We start from the raw sequence: 23,489 nt of genomic DNA, 5'->3' as shown, positions 1-23,489 counted from the left end.
AAACTTTTAGCAAATGGCAATGGCTCATGTAGCTGCATTGCTGAAGTGACTGGCAGCAAATTCCTTTTTCTCTCTCCCTCCCCTCCGTGCAACGTTTTGAAATACCCATCAGTGTCAAAGGAAACTGCGCAGAGCGCTGCTGCTGCTCTAAATAAGGCAGAGCAATGTTAAGAAAAACGTCAAAAAAAAATCTCGTTGGATTAAAGTGACATTTCTGTACCATGTCAACGCAGATGACAAAGCTTCATGTTTTGCATAATTTCAAAAGATATTCTTCATAAAACATCCAGTGTATAAACAGGCAGCGGGCTTTTGTTTTAAACATTTAAGATCAAAAGTTATGGTAAGAACAATTAATATTGCCTATTAAAATCCCGTGTTATTCGGTCACTGACTACAAATAAAAGCAAAGGAACTGAGCCACGGTTTCTCACCAATGTGCAATCTAGAAATATGAAAAGGCAATTTTCAGCCTTCCCCCCCCCCCCCAAGTTTCTCTTAGATGTGTTTGCTGAATAAACTGGATTAACTGTATTTAAAACAAGAGATAAAGAACAGATTTTTATTACGCTGCACAGGCTGCCGGGCTTCCACTCTCCTTTCAAAGCACTCCATGCCTGGAACAAAATATGCATATTTTACCTTTTCTGACACTTTATAGAATAAGCAAAAAATCCCTGCAATAATACAAATATGGAATCAATAGGGAGTGGTGTAAACAGCATTTTTTACCCTTTCTCTTTCTGGCCAAAGGCTGGCGCATTCCTCCCTGCGACTTTTGTTTGCAGTTTTGCAGCAGGATTAGGAAGCAGGGAGGGACGCACTCGTTCAGCTGAAGGACCTCTCGCTGCATCTGCCTGAAAAAACTCCACGACTGCTGTTAATCCAAAACTAATGGCCAGAGCGTGGTCGTAAGTGCGAGCCTGCTAGCAGCTGAATTTCAATGGACGTTTTCTCAAAAATAGGTACAAAGAAAAGAATTTAGACAAATTTGCCTCTTAACCTTTAAAGATTTCCTGCCTATTCCAGTATGTCCTTTATTACATTAATTTTTTATTTAAATTACACCATTAACTGGATATGAATTTATCAAGAATACATATATTGATTTATAAAACAGTATCATTAATTATTATAATAGCTAGATGTAGCTGATATTACAAAGCCATTTAAAGGTTTTTAATATAACTTGGACATACATAGATAGATAGACATTATGGACAAGACTACAATTTAAACTGGCTACCAGCAGTTAATGAAATCCTTGATTTATCTTCTAGTTTAGAGATTGATTGTATTGTTGCTTTGCAAAACTATTTATTTTGTGCCATTTTTCAAAAGATGTCTCAATAAAAGAAAAAAGACAAATAAAATATTCAGTCAATTCTCAAAGCATGTTTTGTTTTATATTTTCTTTCTTAATGCTGCTGCTGATAATTTATTACAAGTTTGGAGACTTGTCACCTTCACAAAGAACTGGCTTGCTTGATAGTAGCTTTGTTTTGCAAATGCACAATTTCACATATTTGGAGCAAAAAAAAAAAAGGCTGTTTTTCCAACAACATTGTGCTTTTTTCATAAAACAAAAAAACAACAAATGCCTTTCTAGCATAGATTTCTTAGGCGTATTTTTGTTTAAGCTGTGGAAAAATGGGACTTACCCTAGTGCTGCAAAGCAGGCAGTCATGGAGAGCATTTTGATTTAAAATGCAATCTGAAGAGAAGAAAGAAAAAAAAAATAAGGAATGATATAAACAAACAGTACACCGCTTTCAAGTTACTCCTAAAATGTTCCTAGATTAACTAATACATTGAAAGTTTAAATCTTTACACATTGTTCTTGAGGGGCTATGTCTCTTGACTCTTTATTTATATCACTTATTCTTGTCTGGCAACATATGTTCCCGATTTATTATAGTATTTTTACTGTTAGCCAGACAAATGTAAGGGCTAGCTGAGAAGGGTAGTTTCATCTGATGAGTTTAACAATTGCAGGGCATCCTTTAGGGTTAGCCAATGGGCTCTTTTGAAGCTATAATACTCACCATTAACCGTTTGGATGCTGAAATATTTGTGTTGTCCAGGTTGGGGCTTCCCTGGTGCGAGCCTCTTTGTTTCAAATGGGTTCACAGGCAAACGCACTGCAGTGGGCGAGAGCTGCTCATCCAGCAAACGCTGCCGTACGCATCCCGGACTGCGCTGTTAGAGCTAGCGGGTAACAAGTCTGCGCCATGCGTACCCCCCTCTGGCCGGATAGAGAGAAAGGCGTACAGAAAATAATGCTTAAAAAGTCTAATTCTGTGATGTATGGTAAATATTAACCATAGGCGTTCGGAACTCCCTGTGTGCTTTCTGACTGCCGGAAGGTAACGGGGAGGAAGGCTTCCTCTGTCAAAGCACAACCCCAAAAATGTGTATTTTAAATGGACGCCCCGACACCTGGGGAAAAGGTGGGAGGAGAGGTGTTGAGCTGGGTGCCGCGTTTTACACGTCTCACGTTCAGGTGACTTGTTCTGGGGTAAGAACCTGCACTTTTTCCATCTCCTGTTTCCTCCCCTTGTCTCTCTTTGTTTGATGCCAAAAAGTTCCTGCACATCCACCAGAAGCTGCTGGTGGAAACGGGTACATTTGCATTTGCACCCCCACCCAGCTGTGCTTGAGCTCCGGGGAGCCAACAGGTTCCCAGCTCCAAGGAGATGTAGGGATATAATTCCTAGCATAACGTCACGTTCACAATCTGCTGCCTTATGGCACTCAATCAGATCACAATGCCTATCAGCATGTCCTACTATGGGTGGGATGCCCATCGTGGGATGCTCGGGACCCCTGCGCACCAAGGAGAACAGGGCAAATCCAGAGCAGGCTGTAGGGCACAAGTGATATTTTTTTTGCCTTTGGGAATCAAGTCAGGCCTTGGGGATAGGAGACAGCTCTGAAAAGTTTTAGCTTCCCCTGCATCTTCAGAGAATGAGGGAAGGGTCAGTGTAAAGCTTACACAAGACCACATGTTCAGAGCGGTAATCTGCTGGGGAACAAAATACAGAGGGCAAGACATGGTGTTTCAGGTAGAATAAATACAGCAGTTTATAAATAAGCAATAAATACAGCAGTTAGACTCCCCGTGGGATCCCTTGAAAGGGGATTTTGACTCAGGGGGTCAGGGCACATCTCCTGATGTCACCAGTGGACCCTTGGCAAACACAGCACAGTACGGTTGTCACTGGGATAAGAGCAAGGGGAGAAGCGCTCCTGGGGTTTTTTGCTTTGACTCAATAGCAGTTCAGTTGTCCTGGGCTCACTTGTTTGTGGCTTTTTTTTTTTTGCTCCGCCCCCCCCCCCCCCCCTTTTTTTTAATTAGAGAAATGGCCAAACATTCTCTGTGCTTATTGCAGGGGAGTTGATAAGCAGCTGAACTTCCTAAAGACGACTTGGATTCAGCTGTATGCAAAAACGTACATAAAGATGGAGATCTTTCTTTCTGATCATTTTTCTATAGCATGAAGATAGCCCCACTAATTCCTTACCCCAGATTAAATTTTAATTGCACTTTGGCTGACCCAAAACAGTGGAAATGAATGCAGGTGGAGCACGGGGTGGCTGTGGTCAGGGGCTGGCTCTCTCCAAAGGTTTTCTGGAGGCAGGTGCCACCGGTACCCTGGGCAAGCATCGAAAGTGGCAGTACTGGGGCTCAGAGCATGGGGCTTAACACCTATTTAATTTTCTATTTTAAGGAGGTTTCTGGCAACTTCATAATTAAGTTAATAACCTCTCCTGCTTTTGTTTCACTCCCCCCCCCCCCCCCCCAACACTTTTTGGTTTTAGTGTGGGGAGGGAGGAACAGGGAGCAGCTCGGTCCCTCAATCACTCCCTCTCTGTTTTGTCCATCACCTTGGTTTCTTTCCCCTGTTTTTGACCTGCACTTTTTCTGGATCAGACACTGGCAGGTTGAGAGGTAATAAGAACCAGATGGACAGAGTGCAGAAATTGCCCAAATGGGTACGAGAATGTGGGGAGCTGTCAGGCATGGAGAGAAGCTGGAATTTTTCAGCAATAAAATGGGATTTATCGCCACTCTACCACAGTCATTGCCGACAACCGTTTACCTTGACAGAAACCCCATTCCAATAGGCCATGCCGATGCAGATTTTTTTTTTTTTTTCCCAAAGAGTGATGATTGGTATTTGTTCTAAGGCTCAAATGGCCTGCACTAAAGGTGAAGCATTAGGCCAAAGTCCTGTATTCCCTACTGAGGCAAATGAACCTGCTAAAATAAGTTCCTTCCACAATAGCTGTGTAATTGAAACCAGAAAGTGAGAGAATTTGATAAATTGCTTGACCCTGAAGGAATGTTAAGGTCATAAATTTTCATTGCATTTTTTGCCTCTTTTTCAGGAAAAAAAAATAATTCTCTTTTTATATATATTGATTATGTTTAGCATTTGTCTCCAAATTCCAGCTAGCTTCCAGATCATTAGCCATCGCTCTGCCATCCTCTCCCAACAGGCAACAATTACAAGGTTTCCAGCATCCCCACCTACGCCGTCCTGGAAAGGCTGAAGGACACAAAACATTCGCAAACGGCAGCTCTTACATCCGACGGTGAAGGAATCTGCCGCACACAGCACTAACAACCCGAAATGGAGAGTTTAGCAAGTGTAATCCATTTAAGAGGATGGAGTAAAAAATGGTGCTGTGCTTGGAGAATGATGGAGTAAAAAAATGTCTGCAAATCATTTACGGGGAATCAAACATTTATTGCCGTTCTTACCTTTTTTTTTTTTCTTCTTCCTGTCTTCTAGTTGAAAAAGGATGTTCAGTGTGTTATTGAATAATATGTGCAGATGTCCCTTGAAGTTCAAAAGACCCAAACAAACCCCAAACCCCAGAGTATCTTATGATGGAAAACCACGTTTCAATAAGAAGTAAATAAATTGAATAAAACCAAGAAAAAGGTTAAGAAGAATTAGGAGAATAACTGGCAAGGTAAAACGTTCAGCAATGCTGCTCTCCCTGTGCTTGCAACCATCAATAAATACAGCCATGCTAAAATCACAGGCTAAGAGGGAGTGGTGGCACATAGAAGTGTTGGTTTTGTGTGCTTTTTTTTTTTCTCCTGCAGTAACAAAATTCATCTCCTCAACTGGACCAGCTTCTGCTTCACCACTGACTGAAATCTGCTATCATACAGCAACTGCTTTTTATAACCAAGCTGCTTTTCCCCCCTGCCTGGAATATAACATTTCGGAGGCAAAAATCTCCTTGAAGCACTTCAGCAAGGAGTTACGCTTTCCGTAGCCATACACACTTAACCCAACATGAAGCGAGTTAAATAATCATTAGCACAGTAACCCATTGCTATCAAAATCTTATTGGTCCTCTAAATTTTAAATTAATGGCCTGTCTTCCTGTTCTCTGTGTGTGTCTGTCTGCTTTTCAGCCACCTCAGTGCATAGTCATAGATGTTTTATCAGCACATATTAGCACATATTAGATTATTTGCATTATTGACATTTCAATTTTTAAAATTAAAAAAAAAAAAAAAAAGCAGGAGGAAGAATAGTTCCTGCTGAGTTGTTTTATCTGTAGACTTCTGGTTCTTAAGTAACCCATCCCAGCATTAATTAGCAGCCAATATTTGACAAACCAACTAAGAAATGCACTCTGTCCCTCTGCAGCCAAGTTGCTATAGCTCAAAGAAGTTTCCTTAAGAAAGCAAAAAAAGAGGAGATAAAGTAAAAAGAATTGGAACAATGCCCCGATAAAAACTCAATAATTTATACTCACTTTTTCTTTTTTTGAGAAGTTAAATAAAACTGCTTTTTTGTTGCTGTTTTTGTTTGGTTTTGTTTTCTTTTGAAAAACTATTTTTCTCCCCATAAACTGTTTGATTTCTGGCCCAAATCCCTTTTTTCCTTTTTATTTTTTTTTTTTTTTTTAGTCCTGAAGTAATTTCTAGTCATTTTAAGGCAGTTACTTATTCGGAGAATGAAGGAGTATCAGCTGTGTTTCAATTAGAGAAGGAAAAAAGATAAAGACTTGGAACTTAACCTAAAAACGCGAAGTGACATATTAGGATGAGAATTTTCATATGTTGCTGTATAAATATTTTAATAAAAGTCCTAAAATAATGTGTCTGCCTCCTGCTTTATAAAAGAGAGGAGATTATGAAGTGCAAATGATGCAGCTTAGATGTATCTATCTGACTGGGATTTTTCACCATTAAAGAGTCTCTTCATGCCTCTCCTCCAGAATTTGGCTTTAGAGCCCCAAAAAAGTATAAATCTCGTGAGTATAAATAAAATATGAATGGCAAGTGGCTTCAATCACTAATATTTTTGCAAACTAACGTTCAGCTGATGCAACTCGATTTTGTTTTGCATTGCATTAGTGTCACGGTGGCAATGACTGGCCTTTATTCACTGAGCGTTTGAGTCAGCACTTTGAGACATTTTTCAGATTAGGTCATACTGCAAATTTGCAGCCGATACAAAGGTTGATTAAGAGAGCTCCGCAATTTTAAAGGGATGTCGTGTGAGGAGAATTAAGGCCTGCGTGATAGTTCCAGGAAATGTGAGGCCCCATAACTAGGTGGGAATAATGTATGGGCTATATGGGGAAAGAACGTATTTCCTCGGAGTGCTCGAAGTAATACTCGTTTACAATTTAACAAAGTCCTCCCCCCTGTTACGGAAGAATTGTGTTACGGGCCTTGAAAACAAGCCGTGAATGACAACAGGGACACGGGGAGGTGAGCCCAGCTTTCCCTCTGCCAAAAGCCAGCCCCTTCCTCAGCCTCACCTGGTGGTGGGTGCGGACCCAGCACCTTGCCCTAGCACCCTTCCTCCTGCTCCCCCCCACTAAAAACGACCCCACACCTCCATGGGACCCTTCCCCATAAAGCAGCAATGCCATGGCGAGGCTGAACAGTGCCAGAAACCCACCCTGAAGAGTTTCTGGGCAGGTCATCAGACATGACTCGGCCAGGGGTGCCGGCTCAAAAAGCACACGGAGAAAGCACCTCGGAGGAGCTGCTGGGTGCTGGAGAGCTTCACTGCTGATGGCTCTGTGGGAGGCGAGGAGAGTGAGCTCTCTGAAGGGCCTGATTTGCCGCGAGGGCAGACTCAAGCCTAACACTTCTGTGACGCTTTGGGAATTTTATTTTTCAAACTTTTGTTGTGGGGAACAACAGCTCCTTAGGAGCAGAGAGCTCCTCTTAACTGGATGTAAGTGGGTACAAGCCGACCACCAGCTCCGTTTTGGGTTAGCTCTCTGACCCACTTGACAAGGCACAAAGCTGTTATTAACGCCGAGTTTGCCTAATTCATCGATGCTTGGGACAGGATAAAAACAAGCAGGATTGTGGATGCGGCAGTAGTGCTTAACCCTCCTGCCACCAGAACTCAAGTCCCACAAGCTATGTTTTCTACACTCAGGACTATTACCGTGATTTAAAGGTCTAACAGCAGTGAAATAAAACATAAACAATTGAAGATCGAAGCCCGAAGAGAGATCTCTCACGGCATGAACAGCCACGAAAGCCAGAAAAACATTGCACATTCCCCTTTTGTATTTCCCCTCGTTCCTTTGTAGCAGGGTCCCTGAACTTGCATTTTGAATGTGGGCAGCCGGCTGCGTTTCATGTTTTTGATGTTAGGCTCACCCGCAGACCTCTCCATTCCCCATATGTTTCTGGATTCAGTCACTTCACCACAGCCCTCTCTGACAGTACAACACCTCAAATCCCTCCGAGTGGCAGAGCCTATTTTACTCCCAGTCACTTTCAATTTGCCTCCAGTGTTTCTCCGAAGGTTTGAGCCGAATGTGATTTCCAGGACCAAACGCAAGGACGTGGCAAGCAGCAGGCCACAAATGAGAAAGTGGCTGATGCCACGGTGAGAAGTCGCTGGAGGTGCTGGCTCACAGGGGGACTGAAACAGGAGCGGGAGATGCTTGCAGCCACCATCAAAATATTTCAATCTTTTGAGCTACATTCACATTTGAGATCCCTTTACCCTGTTCTACTGGGTGAGAGGAAAATTGCCATTAAATCCTGAAACCAAGAGTAATAAATGAGATTTAAGGACATGAACAGCAACAAAAGGTGTATGCCTACTGCAGCAGCCCAAATATCTGCTGCAGGCCTGCTCCAGCAGCATACGCACCTCGCAGAACCCAGCAGGAGCAGCACAGAGGTATCTGCTGCAGCTTCTGGTGCCATTGCCCATCTCCAGCACTCCAGAAGTCATGAATCAGGCAAGAAAGGAAATGAACTCACGCCAGAGTGACTCAAACCAATTGTGGGAAAACAAATCGGGGGCTTCTTAAAAAAAAATAGTAATAAAAAAAAATCTTACTGCCTTTTGAGCCTTTGTGGGGACACTGAGAGCATGCTTCCAAGCTCTTTTGTTCTGCCCTAAGGGATGGAAAGCTGCTCTTAATACAAGAAAACAAAGCCCTCCACTGCCACTACCAACAAAAAAAGCTGAAACGCTTATGAACACTTTGCTCCAGGCACTGTGGCAGTAAGGAAAAATCATTGCAACCATCACAAGACTTGGCAACACCAGGGCCATGCCAGCAGAGTGCTCTTACCCATTACTGTAAATCACAGGCTGAGCCCAGTTTGTTGCGAAACATCCAATTGTGGCTCCTTGGATGTGATAAATAAAAATACCGTCCCTTGGTGCACTTGACTAGCATTTGTGGGACCGAGAGGAAAATTCACAGTTCTGCACAGGGTCAGGACAGAGGCGAGACGATGCTGGGATGTAGATCGGCGTGAACAATTCACAAAGAGGAGCTTCAAGCGAACACGTAACTCTCTGTGCCTTCGTCCCCATCTGCACAACCACTATGGCCAGACAACTACTTCATTCATTTTAAGCATTGCAGTATAAAGTGTTTGGAGAGACAGGGCTTGGGGTCATTTTGGTTTGGGTTGTTGGGTTTTCTTATTTGAACAGAGTGCAACATCTGCACTCTCACCGAAGTCCAACACGTGGAGTCAAAGAGAAGCTGAGATGGTCCCTGGGGCTTGTCACAGAGCGTAGCATTCACCAAGACATCTGTGTCAGCATGACACTTCTGTTAATAAAAACAGGCACCAGACCAGGTTTTGGGGCACATGATGGCCAGCTGATTTGGTGTGCTTTCTGCTAGGTAAAGACTGAGAGCAGCCTCCTGCTCTGCTTGGACAGATATCCTGGAGCCCACAGGGGCCAGCAGCCCTTGAACATGTGCCCGTGGTGCTGTAGGGCCCTGCCTCAACCCAGCGAGGATGGTGTTACTCGAGCCTTTCCTCTGGGAGTGCTTCCACATGCACATTTAAAACACAGCTTCTGCAAGTTATTTTATGGGAATGCGGCACAACCACTCAGCGTGGATGGCTTTGCCTCTCTTTTCTGCTGCACAGAGAGCTGGCAGAAGGATGGATGAAGCTAGAGGTGAACCTCCACAACCAGCTCCGAAACCTGCCGAGCAATGTCGAATACATCAAGAAGCACGCTCAGTTCCTACAGAGAATATTCCAAAAACAACCGATTCAGAGCCCTCCCCTTGCTTAGAGCACACACTTTTTTGCACACACCAGACCAGCTGAATATTTATAGGAGAGGTTCAAGGTCAGGCTGCCGCGCTCAGCACCCTGTCGGCCGGTGCTGGGGTGGCCAGCTGGCAGGTGGTACCTCCCTGCCGAGCCAGCAGCGTGGCCCCTCACACACCAGCTGGCTTCTGGGGACACCGGCGGTGAGGGACCTGCGGTAAACCCAGCCAGCCTGACACCCAGAGTCACTTGGCTGGAGTGAGAACAGGCCCTGACACACCAACATTTAGGCAGAGCTTCACTTGGCAGGGAGATTTTGGAAACCATCTTTTCTGCTCTTTTCTTCTTCCCCGTCTCTTTTCACCACCATCTTCACCACCTGAGGTCCCCTTGGTACGATGGCTCCCTCCAAGCCACGCGAGCCAGAGCCCAGCATACAAACCCATACACCGAGCAGTTACACCATAAGTCCTACATCTTCACCGATACCTCTAGTCTGATAACAAGCTCATGCCTCAGATAAGATGGGGAAAAGCCAAGTGGTTAGGGGCAGACGGTTTGCCCCACCAGCTCCACTGAGCAGATGAGAAAACGCACCTAATTAGCTAAATTTATTAATACGCTGCTTGCTTTTTTTTTTTTTTTCCGGAGAGGATACAGTTACATTATAGAGGTGAAACATGACTTTTGATGATCAAGCAAGCAGTGATTAAATAAGGTTAATCCTCATTTTATATGCTAATAGGATATTTATAATCTCAACTGCATATCCAATTTAGCTATTTTATTTTCTGTTGTTAAGAAAGTATTTCTTATTAGTGAAAGAGAATACCCCTACATTCACTGCAGATGCTATTTTAATTGGGCTCAAGTGCATTGTGTGTAATTAGTCCACTTCTCTAATATTTCATCTATAATTACACCATGAACAATGTGCTTAAATTTCAGAAGGGCTGCCAGTTTAATTTTTTTTTTTTTTTTAATAAAACTGCTAATTAATTGGTGACCCTTCCCACGGACAAACGATTCATATTGTAGCCCAGCCACAGGGCTCTCAAAAGAACATCTTTTCAGAAGTTTGAACACCTTGTTTTGCCACAGAGCCCCTGATGTGATGAGCATGAAAGCACCTCGACCACCCACCTGGCTTCACCAGGACCACCATTACAAGCCTCCTAACGAGATACTGCAGGGCAGGCAGGACTTCAGCAGCAATTTTAGATGATGTTGGCTATCCAGAATGAGCAACAGGATGTTGTTTCATCCCACCCACCTAAATACATTGCACCCGTGGCTCCGATTCTCCATCTACCGAGATACTGCCCAGATACTGCATCAGTAAGAAAGAAAAGAAACAACGCCGAAGGTGTTGCCAGTGAATTTGTTGTGATCCTATCAGCAGGACTGAAAGGTCAAGTCTAAAATACACTCTCCTGGAAAATGTCAGGACAAGGTGCTATTCAGAGGCTGAAGAGCAAGCTGAGCTCTCTCAGAAGAAAGCAGCATAACGTGCAAAAAATCACATTTCCCTCTAAAATACCTGCAGTGATTTCACTGGCTTCACGCTGTGCTACCAAGCCTACCATCTTTCATGGAATATTACATGAGAAACTGAGGATATGGCACTGGGATAGAAACACAGTAGAAACACAGAGGTGGTTGTGAAAATGGAAGGACCTTCCCCCTTCCACACCATCACTCCCCCAAAATGACAGCAAGCCATTCAGCAAAAAACACGCAGGTATACATTTATATATATATATATGCACAAAGTCATACCTGGTCACGTTGAGTGTGCAGGATCTTTGTCTCGTGCTCCTCAGACAACTGTTTTGCAAATGCTGCTCCATGGCTGTGCTTGACATTTCCTTCTGGAAGGGCAGCTTCACCTCAGGTGGCCCAAATCCAGCCCAATATTAGTAGGAAAACTGCAGACACCTTGAGGTTAAGCTGTCCCTCCTGGATGTGTCCATCTTTGGTTATCCCATCCCAGGGCTCACAGTCATAGGGGCCTCATCACTGCCAGTCTCTGATGATTTACAAGCACACAGAAAGGGGACTCCTAGAAAGAAACAGAAGACACCAAAGATTATCCTTCCTACATTCACCTCTCTAAAAACAATAGAAATTCAGAGAGAAAAAAACATTAACACCCAGAGAAGAGCCTTGCCCAGGAGGACAGACACAGGACTTGAGGTCTCCCAGGATCATGTTGTCCCTTCCCAAAGAACCCCCGTGAGAAGCCAGCACTTCTTGGGCAGGTTTTTCTTCTCTCTGAAACACTAGCTACTATTTGGGGAAAGGTGGCTTTCCCCCCCGCCTCCCAAAAGCCTGACCTCTTCCCATCTGCAGGAGAAAGTCAAATCGCTACCAATCTGGCTCCGACATAAACTAACTCCTTCTGCCCAGAGTTTATTTTTCAAAACAAGCATTCCTGCAATACGCTGTTTGTTTAAAACACAGCATAAATGCCAGTAACCCAGCATTCACAGGCAACAGCAACCAGAGGTCTCTCGCTTAGTGTTTTAGAGCTATTAAGTAAATCAGAGGAAAATTCCTCAGGAAATGATGGGGTTAGGCCTGATGGGCATCCCTGGGTGATTAAATGCAACTTAATGAGGTCACGGGTGACAGCTTTGGGTGCAGAACTGTTTAAACAGCGTGCAAAAAAATAGATGTTCATAGCACACAGGGGACTGGAATCAAGGCTGGTTGTATTATCCGTGGCACAAAAACATGCCAGAAAAGGTGGCCTTTGTCCTGCCCACTGCCCATTCAAACAGTGAGTGGAGATGGGGAAAGAAAAAAAAGGAAAAAAAAATAGCGGGCATGAGGAAGCAACAAGCTTGCTTTGGCCAACACAAAGTGGTAGCTTAAAGGTAAACTACTTTTCACTGTTCTGAAATTTTTATTTTTTAATTCAGAAAACAGAAAAAGTATGACAATACGGTTTCAGAGACCAGAAGGAACAGGAAAAAAAAGTTAAATTCCAGCACACTCAAGGTTTTCATACCCATCCTTAAAAACTAACACCATTGAGCAAACATTAAAGGGGCTCTCAGCTAGGAGCGGTCTGGATAGTGTCATGAGTCAAGGATGGCCCAGCATCACTTTGATTTCTTACAGGTTAGAGAGGAGGATTTAAGTCACAACATTTTATTCCCACCCCCACACACACTATGTCTCTAATAGAAAATGGTTCCCTTGATCGAAGGAGCTAAATTCTGCTGTCATTCTGCAGGACTGTGGGATAATTACATTGACTTCATCTCAGCACTTCATTCCTGCTGATATGCCTGTCAAGGACAGGAGGGGATGCATGGTGTCTCACTTTCCCAAGTAACCCTTCAACACCCACCCAAGAGAGGCTTCTTACACTCCCACCACTGTACTGCCATGGAAAGAGGACCCTGGCTGGCAACCCACCAGTGATAGGGCATCTTTGTGGAAGGACAAAAGGGAATTTCTTCCCTTTGTCACCCTTAGTTTGTGGCCAAAGGGGCTTCCCATTATGCTCTGTTGGCCCAGAACTACCCACTGTTCTTTCTCAAAGAGCAAACAAATGCCTATAGGTTTTCGTGTGTGGTCAACAATGATGCAATATATCCTCCCAGCTGGCAGCAGCCCCCCTTTTTTATTTATTGTGCTATGTTATTAGTCATACAATTCACCTAGTAGAGAGTGACTTGCATTCACTTGTGAAGAATGAAGATTTTACCAGTTGACTATTTTTTTTTTCAAAACTAGAACCCATATTAGTTGGAAAGGGAAAGGCCAAAGGGAAATTATTGCTATTTTAGACAGCAGCATAAATTTTCTTCCTATTTTTAACCTAGCTTTTAATTTAATAAGTTTTATGACCCTTATATTAAGTACATATGTTTTACAAGACATTGTGTCCCTTGAGTCACCCTGAATTTGCTCTACTATAGCAGAGTTAAATGAATGAATACTGTGTTTCTGATTTCAGCTCACCCCTTATTTGATCCTTATATAGTCAATAAACCCTCATAGAAGCATGGAGCAACTGAATTAAGCAGTGTGCCAAAGCTCTGTTTGTGAACTCTCTGTTAGTCTTTAAAAGGGAATTAGTAAATTGCTATTCTCTTATTCAGACCCTACTATACCACTGCCAGGTTTCACATGCTGTTTACAAGGGATAAATGGGGATATTAATAATACTTTTGAAGCTATATATCACCAATTTTATTTTCCATATGAAAATTCAAAAGGATGGCCAAGTTTTTCTTTGTTCCCCCCCACAAATTTAATTTTTTTTTCTGTTGTTCTCTGAAAACTTGGAAAAACAAAAAGATATAGTCAGCCCTGCACAGGTTATAGACTATTAAAAAAATGCAGTTTTGGAAGAAAGATGGGATATCTTTTCAGAAAATAAACATGTAAACAAAGGCCAACCCTACTTTCCCATGTAAGTAATCCTTTCACCAAAACTGGGGCACATGGGTGACTGCAGAATCAAGCCAAAGGAAAAAAAAATAATGCATGCTGCAGTTGGAATAGAAGCAAATTGGAAGATTAATCAAACTACCTGGAGTAGATCCCTTTAAAAAACTAAGACCCCCCTCCTTATACTCAGTGTCTGCAGAGAAAATAAGCATGCAGAAGATTATTCATGTTTGGGTGCATTTACCCTATTTATTAAGTAATGCTCTAGAGCAGCTTTTCACAACAGGTTTGCAATGGTGGCAAAACACAAAGATTAGAAAGGGATAGTTGATGTTTGCTCTGCAGTGGGAAGCATGAGTTATTGATTGGCTTCATATCAGCCTAGAGTTCCTTTTTAATATAATAAGATTAGTTCAGAAGGGTGTTTTATAAATCGGGTGGTTCTAATTTGATTTGAGTACTGGCTCTTAGTGACTTGCCAAAGTTCAGTAAATATGCAGAGTATAGTATATGCACTTTATCTTTGTGTATTAGCTATGACATAAACACAGAGGGGAAAAGTCAAATTTTATACATCAGAAAATGGGTTTGTTGCCAGACATTATAACATTGCGTATTTAATTTAACTGATATATGTTAAAATGGGAAACCAAATTCAATGAGCTGTTTGTTTCTTTCTACAAATACACTTACATCAATGACCTCGGAGGACATGACCTTAAAATGTAACTAGATGTTTAAAAGAACCTCAAAGATCTATATAAGACATTAATGTTTGTGTCAGAGGGCAGTATACAAGCATGTATATACTTAGCTGTCTATATGTCAACTGCTATATTTTTTATTGTTACAGGAAGCCAGCCAAAGTCCCAAACAGGAAAATTATCAGCTTTTTTTTTTTTCCTTTCTTTTTTTTTTTTTTTCTTTTTGGCATGGTCCTGTTTAAGACTAGAGGCATGACCTGAAGTTAGAATGTATTTTAGCCCTATTCAGTAACAATTTTGGCACCTTGTGCATGCTTTCCAATGCTAACTCTCGTTGGGGAGAGCAAGGCCCCCACAGAGCCCCATGTAGGGGATAGGTACAGCATGCAGCCCAGCTTTTGGTGGAGGACGAGGCTCCTAAAAAAAGGAAGAACCAACCATTTTAACCGGACATGTGGAACTCCTGGTCACATCCCAAGGGAGGAACCGATGTCAAGTTCTGCTGTCTGTCAGGATTAAGTGCCTGTTTGCTTTTTCACTAACATGTGGTTTGAGAACAAAGCAGCTCAAATCTCCTCCATTCTTAACAAAGCATCTCAAATTGCTGAGTAAAATTCCTTAATCCCCCGTCTTAATCTGAAAACACCAGCGCCACATGGTAACACTGAGGTCTCTCTTTGTCCACCGTAGAGCGCATTGACATAGATGTTTGGTTTGGAGCTAACTTTTTTCTTCAGCAGCCTGTTATCGGAGGGAAACTCCAGGTGCTTTGTTCTCAGAGCAGGTCTGCCCAGGTAATTTTCTTCCTTATCTTTTCATTCCAAATGAGAAAACTCAAAACACAGCAGCAGGGGAACAAACTTGCGTGGTTTTTCAACTTCATAAACACAAGGGGTAAAACTTCAGGTGAACTTTTCCATCATGCAAACCATGAAAAGGCGTTTGGTAGCTGCTTGCGTTAGCTGCTGGCTGCCTGCTCCAGAGGGCAGGCCAGAAGACACAGTGGCTTTGGACGATTGGAACATGCACTCCCACCAGCACAAGCAAGCAAACTGGGACTAGAAAGTAAGCAAACAGAACACCGGATCCTAGGAGATCAAAGGTCTGCCTGGCCAGCAGTGACCAGAACTGACTGAGCAGGGGAGAACAGAAGTGTGGGACATTCCCCGTGCACTGCCCCAGCCCACCCTGTCTGTGGGAGATGACACATGGGCAAAGTTGTCTGTAAGTAAGTCAACCAAATATGCAAAAAATTTCCATATAAAAGTTGGGCAGATGGAGAAAAGAACAGATAGTTTTCACTTCAGTGATCTTTATTCCTCTTCTTTTGCTGATTTCAGTCACTTCCTTTGAGGTTTAGCTCTGGAGGCCCACGAACTGGATTGTATGCACTATTACCTTGTCCTGCTTTGATCTGTACTTGCCAAAAATTAGTTTGTGCTCCGTGTTCTCCTCCATTTCTGACCTCAGCAATGTGTGTGCCTGCCTTCAAGCTTTGCTTCCTGGAAGAGCTCCAAAAGATCCAGAGTAGCCCCTCTAATCAGGGGCAGGTCAGCAGTGGAGTCAGGACTTTTATCCCCAAAGCCATAAGGGCTCCATAAGGAGCAGCAACTGACTCTCCGTGAGAAAACTTGTAACACGCTTTCTTCCTCTCGTCATCAAATAGGACACCAAGAACAGCTTCAGAGGGTCTGCTCATGAAAAATAACTCAGGGTTTATAACCAGCAGCAGTCAGCTGGAAAGCATAACTCACTGCTAAGCTGTTTACGTGCAGCTGGAGTAAAACTGGTGTGAAACAGAGCGTGTGGGACAGGTGGGTACGAGGATACACAACAGGCCTTGGACTGCCCTGATTTCTGCTTGCCCTTCTGGTCGACCGTTTGAGACAGAGCAAAAGTGACTATCAGGGGTGTGCCCTTCAAGATGCCAAGGCCAAAGTTTGCAGTTATAGAAAGTCAACTGCTATCTGAGCAACAGTATTTGGGAAAAGATCATGTAGACCATCACACCATCGTGCTGAAAAGCTTAGTCATGTAATAGGTTTTCTAGAGATATGAGATAGCTCTTGAGACTGGAGATGCAAATGCTGTCAAACATTTCCTCACCTACCACATTACCTCGAAACATTGCTAAAAAGCAGTCCTGAGATGCTTGCAGGAGACAGCAAATTTAAAAATAAAAATAAATCTATAGAAGCTAAAGAAAAAAATGTGGGTACCTACATCCTCTGAGGATGCCAGAACCAGCTCCTGAAATTCGCTTTTAAGGATAAATCTTGGGAATCTAATTTCTTAAATTAAATAAGAGTGACTTTGCAGGCATGCAGACAGAAAGAGTCCAGGACAACCTTTTTCACAGAAAAATTGCAAATGGGGGTTTACAAAGTAACACTGTCTCTTGAACTCCCCTGAAGAAGTGGTTGCAAATAAAGCTGTGAGGTTAAAAACAGAGAGCAAGGTGCACACGCACATGGGGAGTTAAGGGACTGGGATGGATGGGAGCTGGCAAAGCTCAGAGAGGACAAAAGACCCTTTAGTACAGATGGGGATGACTGATCTCACGCAGAGTCAGCACAGGTCAAAGTCTTGGAAAAATAGATTATTAGGGAACAGCATCCTCCAGAAAAAAATTCCCCATTACTCCTGTGGGCAATGAGATTGTACACTTGAACCATGAGCTAATGGCAGGCTTTTATCAAGCTGCTCCTGCAGAAATGCTAAGATACTTGAAACAACTCATTAGCCAAAATTCCTCCATCGCCACAGTGAAAAACGTGCCTGGAAAACGTACCCACAAAAGAGTCATTTCTCAGCTGATGACAAACAGGCAGCTGTAGCTGCTGCATGCCTTCCTGGACCCGAGTGGCAACAGCTAGTGGCCTCAAGAATTAGTTAGCTCTCATTTATATCAGTGGGAAGTAGTGTCTCCACCAAAGTCAATATAGTTTCACTGGGGTAAGTGAGATCAAATTAGGCTCGATGTCCACAGACCTGAGTGTATTACTTGCCTTAGGGCAGGGGAATGAGAACAAAGGGCTCATATATTGGTATCTGTATTTGGTCTGTAAAGTATTGCTCTCTCTTCACCCGCTGCATCTTTCAACAACTGGCTATGTGGAGTCATACAATTAAAAAGTCATTTACGTTCAAGATTCCCATGCCACTGATGTATGTCCTGACATGGCAGAAGAGTGTAGCTCTCAAGCACAGAGATTCAAGAGCTGCAAGAGGGTGGCTACCAGCAAATATCTCCTAAGGTTAAAGAGAAGAAAGAGACATGGAACAACATGGAGGTGTTACAAGAGCTTCGTCAGAGCCAGCTCTAGGTATGAGCGAAGCTGGTAGCTGGCAAACCTGACAGGGAGATTAAGGCTCTGCAGCGTTTCCCATGTGTCCTTTTCCCTGTGTGCCACCAAAGGCTGGCTGATAGCCCCAGTGGTGACAAATGGAGTCAGGGACGTGAAGCACCAACTTTGAAGACTCAGTACAATAGCTTCATCCTTTATTGGTAGCCACAGATATCAAAGGTTTTACGTTTGCAGTGCACCAGTCTGGAGCATAAATCTCCCTGGGTGATGCTGGTGCTGGAGGCCGAGTCCCAGAAAGAAGCTGCTGAACCTGGAAGAGGACAGCCACCACCAGTAGGGACCCAGCCATTCTGCAGCACCACTGAACCACTATCCTGATGGAGGAAGCTCCCTGTAGCCCATGCCATGATCCCCAATTTTGCTGCCTCTTTCTCCTCTTTCTACCTTTCTCCATTTTATTTTTTATTTTTTTTACAGGGTTACTGTTGCACCATCCCCACCAGCTCAGGGCAAAGCATGTACATGAAACCATAGCTAGGAGTGCAGGCACACACAAACATGCCTCCCTTTTGCCAGCCGTAGCATTTTATAGCCCATGGGTGAGTAATAAGCGAGGGCTCAGTATCTGCCTTATGGTATGATACAACATTCAATCACGTTAATTAAATTAATATGGCCTACGCTAATGAAAACCACAAAATACTATTTTGGTGTCCATGAGCACATATATTTTGATAATATCAACTTGTCATTCTGATGTTCCTTTCTTCACCAAATACTAGCAATGTAAACATATCTAACACCACTTTCATTGTAACAAAGGAAATTCTGCATCAGCACCAGACTGAACGCAGGCTGTCTTGTGCAAGCAGCAAGCTCCAGAAATTCAGCCATACCGAGGCTCACTGAGTCTTCTACAAATGCTCCTCCTATCTAATCTTTTTAATCTACTTTTAAGGTATATTTTTGGCTCATGTTTTGTTTTAGTTTATTATTATTATTATTCTTTCCCTGCGTGATTAGCCATCCAGGAAATGTTTAAATTACAAAATCATAAGGTTTAAAAGATTTATAGATCAAATTATATTAACCTAATGCAATAGGCCAGCCATACGGAAATTAGAAGTCTTTATATTATATTTTGGTTATTAAATTGCTCCCTTTATACTATTTAGTTTGTTTGTAACAGTAAGATTTTGCTGTCTGATGTCAGAACCCGCAGAGTAACCAAGCATAAACAAATGACTTAGTCCTTGGTTCAAAGAAATAATAGGTTACTAGCATAATTAATTTTATGTTTAATTACTGCAGAATGAAACAATCCAACAATATCCAATCAATCCTCAGAATGACAGAACAGAAGGTCAGCAGTTGCTAAGTCAATTGTTTTGAAAGAGAAATTTATGTCAGGTTCTCTTTTATGTGCTGGAGAAAGAAATTGGATAAAAGTGGTCAAGCAAACGTTAATTAATTGTATAAATGTAATCCTGTTGTCATGCAAAATCACAGAGACTCCAGGCGGAGTGTTCAAATTACTGGATATGCATCAAATCAGGAACATCTAGACATGGTCTCCTCCACTTAAGACGTCAGTAATCAAAGAAAAGAGAGCCAAATAAGAATGCGTGCACATTGGTTTCTGAACCTGCCTTCAGAAGCACGTTTGTGTGAACTGACAAGCTCGGGCTGGTGCCTACAGAGACAGGTCCACACCACCCAAACTGCAACCCTGCTCAGCTTCTCGGTGGCAGGTCTCGGAGACACCTGCCCTTCCTCAGACTCGCAAGCCAAGCTATTGGAAAGGAGAGGTCGTACAAATCAAAAGCAACAGCCTCTCCTCCCATGCACATTAGTCAGAGAGCTGCTCATTTCTACAGGCTTTTTCAGTTGGTTTTGTTTGTTTCCCTCTGAGCCTCCAGGCATTCAGCACATTTCCTTTTCTTACAGCAGTACCTTTCAGAGCTACGTGCTTGTGCATCCACTTCACCTGGGCATACCAGCTCCTGCTCCCTCTCCCAGGAGGGCCATGCATTTTAGAGGTCTCACCTTCAGTTTCAACCATTTTTTCTGAGCATTGCTCATTAGGTATTCCCAAGGTCAGGGTTTCCAGGAGGGCTCAGCTGTCCCTCTGATCTGAAGTGCCATTTTCATTATGCCAGTCTCCTTTACAGGTCTATGCCAACAGCACCAGAAGTCACTCTACTGTCACCTACATCTTTCTTCAAAATCAGCTTAGGAAACAGACTTTGACAGCCGGTTCTCTTATTCAATGCTTTCACCTTCACCAGGCAGCTAGGGGCTGCAGTGAGGAGTACCTGGTGGCCCAGTCACCCATGCCACAGCTGGACATAGTTACGATGTCTGGGAACCAAGGCTCATGCAGGCTTACTGTGCAGGCTCCGGTGTCTCCTCAAGATAATTTCTCAACATGCCACATTTACCTCCACTCTCTCAGCCTCTTATAAACCATTTTTGTGCAAATTCCAGCCAGGCAGTTAGCCGTGTGCAGGGCACAGGAACACTGAGCACTCTGCTTGTAGGTTTCCCTGTCCTTCCCATAGGCCAAGGACACGCAACCAGTGGCAGGCAGGAGGGTACAGGGCTTTGATGCCAAGCACAGAAGCTAAATCCCAATCTTGCACATAAATCGGACTGAGCTGTGATGTGCTCCAATTTTGTCACCTCCAGCGGGAGGTGTCCCTGGGGTTCGCTGGGTGCCCCAGCTCACAAGAGGGAATTTGCACATGCAATCAGTGCACCACAAAGAGGAGCCTTGCAGCAGCTCTGCAATTCTTGGGGCTTTGTCCTCAGGTGCTTAACTGGTACCCAAAAGGCACTGCTTACACCCATCTCCTTCTTGGTGCAGCTCAGACCCACCGAGTGGCAGGAAACAAGGCTGATAAAGAAAGAGAGGATGATGAAATCCACAGCGCCACATTGGCATTCCTAAGCCTCATCCAGGGCTCGGCCCTTATTTTTCCATGGGAGATGCCAAAACATTTCCAGATTAAGCAAATACACAGCTGTATACTTGTTTAAAATGTATATATTACAGGAGGACCCAAAAGATGGCAACAAGTGTGAAGCGTGCACCATCCCAGAGCCCTGGCACGGCCCCGTGTGATGTTGCTATGGTTATGCATGGCAAACAACCCTACGGAAAAAGTTACTGAGCTTGAGCAGGGACTGACTTTTAAATCTTAGCAGGGCAGCCAGTTTAAACTTCTGGGACACGAGTGCTTTAATGGTATAATGACAACACAAAGGTCCACGCAACTTCTTTCTTCCGACTGTAACTTTGCAGCAGAGGCTGAACACAACTGCTTTCTGTACAGAGTGACACTTCGTACGAGAGGCAAAAGCATTGAAAGCAATCGTTTCAAAACCTGCTCCTATCTTATGTTTTTCCTATGCTTGAGTCTGGGCTGAGGATGCCAGCATTACTAATCTTTGAAATGAGGGGGTTTACATTGGGAGTGTTGACATAACCTCAGCTACAGCAGAAAAAGAAACGGTACTGGGAGATGGAAATGTATATTTTTGGAAATAGATTTCTTTCTGACAACCCTATAACAAACAAGTGAAATTTTAATACTGTGCTTCGATGAAAAATGATCTGCTGAATAAACACCAGGCTAATTCATAAAGAGCAAACTCAGCCTGTTTAATATTTCTTGAACTGTCCCAAAAATTCCATTGATCACTAGTGATGCTGTAAATAGAAAATTCCTGCAATTTTCAAAGGAACCAGGAGAATCTCATTGGGGTTTGCCTATCAAACTTTTAGACGCTATTGAAGCTCCCAGACTAAAACATAATAAATCAAGTATGAAATTGTATAGTGTTGGGCTGAGCTAGAACCTGTGATTTTGCAGTCTATTCCTGGGATTTATTTTTTTTATTTTTTTGTCACGTATTTTGTTTCTACTTAATTACCATGTCTTCCACCAAAAAGGCAAACACCCCTCCCTTGATCAATCAACTATTTGGATGAAAGTGTACAAATACTTCATTAGCAATTAGACCGTTCTCTAGTTTGGTTCTGATGTACGATACTGCATTTTGCTCCTTAGAAAACTAAACCCGTGTCACACGCAATGTTAAAATAAAGTGTCATACTCTAGGGCTGGGTCTCCACAGACCCCCTGCTATACTCCAGAATTTTAGGCATGGTTATGAAAACAGCAAGATGTCAGATATATTGTATTAAGTACATCTTGAGGTGAAAGATCAAACGCTTATTCACAAGCATTTATATAACCCTGAAAGTTGAGGATCCTTCACTGCATTTTTCTTACTTTTTTTTTTTTAAATTCACTTTTTCCTGGATATTTTCAATCTTTGCTTTGCCCATTCTCCCTCATAACCAACCCTATTCTCTCCCCAGCCAAGAAGCCCCGAGGCTGCTCAGCACCCCAAAAAATCAAGAGCTGCTGGAACCAAGCACGAGAAGCAGCTGCGTGCCTCCCATTTTAAATAAATGCACCTTTGTTTCTCTGACCGGTGACTCTGCCCCAAGACCTGAACCCTCCTGTCCCAGGGTGCCAGCCGAGCTCAGACCTGCAGCTCACTGTTCAGGCTACCAGCAGCTGGTGAAAAGCCACCTTTATTTCCCCACTCGCCCTCTCTTCAAAGCAAGCTGCTTCCCACTGCCTTGCCCACGATCCTGCCTTCCCCTAGCACAAAGTATTGCAGGCTGCAAAACAACATGGTAAACCAGGCAGGCTGCTGCGGATACCTCGCCTGGGGATAAAACACCGATAAAATCAAGGTAGCTTCAGTGAGGGGCACTTCACTTGGATCAGCATCTCAAGTTCAAGCTGATGGGGGAGTTTGGAATGATTTCACTTTAGCCAGAGTTATAACTCAGGCTGTTCAGTTGCAGTGCTATTTTAACCCAAGCTAACGTCTTTCCCACACTCCTCCCTTTTAGCAAAGACATGCTTTCAGCTGACAAGTTCTCCTTCATTACAACTTTTGTCCTGCCCTTCCCAGAAAGTGCTCTGGGACACAGCAACATCTGTCCTTCCCCCCCGCTCCAATTAAAAAAAAAAAGAAACACAGGGGGGTGAGGGGGGAGATACCATTTTCACAACTGACCCAGAATCTAATTCCCCTTGTTGCCTTCTTTCTTGCCCCCAAATCCCACACTCGCCTACATGAAATGTACTCTTGGCAGTTCTGTAAAATAAGAAAGGGAAGAAGAGGATGATGTAGATGTCTGAACCAGCCTTGTTGCAAAGAAAGCAAAAGTTTGCCACATTACTTTTAGTCAACTTTCTGCACTAAGAAATGACACAGCTGTGACTTGACACAGGCTGCAGCAAGCTTGCTCATTTTTAAGTGTTGCCTACTGGAATCACTCAAAACTTCTGCTTCGTTCTCTGTATGCAAGCAAGAATGAATCTCCTCACAAATGTTAAAAAGATTTGCATATTTACCGTTGGGAGCTGTTCTGTTAATGCCTTTGAAATGCAGACGCATAAAGTCCCCTGAACCATTCCCAAAGCCAGCGTGGCTGTGCTCTCT

At 43.3% G+C, this 23,489-nt stretch overlaps 1 long non-coding RNA gene across 1 annotated transcript in view; it reads right to left on the bottom strand.

Moving 5' to 3' along the window:
* The window catches only part of LOC106044703 (uncharacterized), a 54,005-nt gene that overhangs the window by 12,410 nt on the left and 18,106 nt on the right, over positions 1-23,489 (bottom strand). Inside the window, exons 3-5 of the long non-coding RNA XR_010830796.1 lie at positions 11,321-11,603; positions 2,046-2,245; positions 1,662-1,714 (exon numbers count right to left, since the gene is read on the bottom strand). This is a non-coding gene — a long non-coding RNA (uncharacterized lncRNA). The remainder of the gene's footprint in view (positions 1-1,661; positions 1,715-2,045; positions 2,246-11,320; positions 11,604-23,489) is intronic.

This window comes from Anser cygnoides, chromosome 3 (genome assembly GCF_040182565.1).
Source record: "Anser cygnoides isolate HZ-2024a breed goose chromosome 3, Taihu_goose_T2T_genome, whole genome shotgun sequence".
NCBI lineage: Eukaryota > Metazoa > Chordata > Aves > Anseriformes > Anatidae > Anser > Anser cygnoides.
Note: the sequence above shows the minus strand (reverse complement) of the source record. Positions and strands in the feature narration are given on the sequence as shown.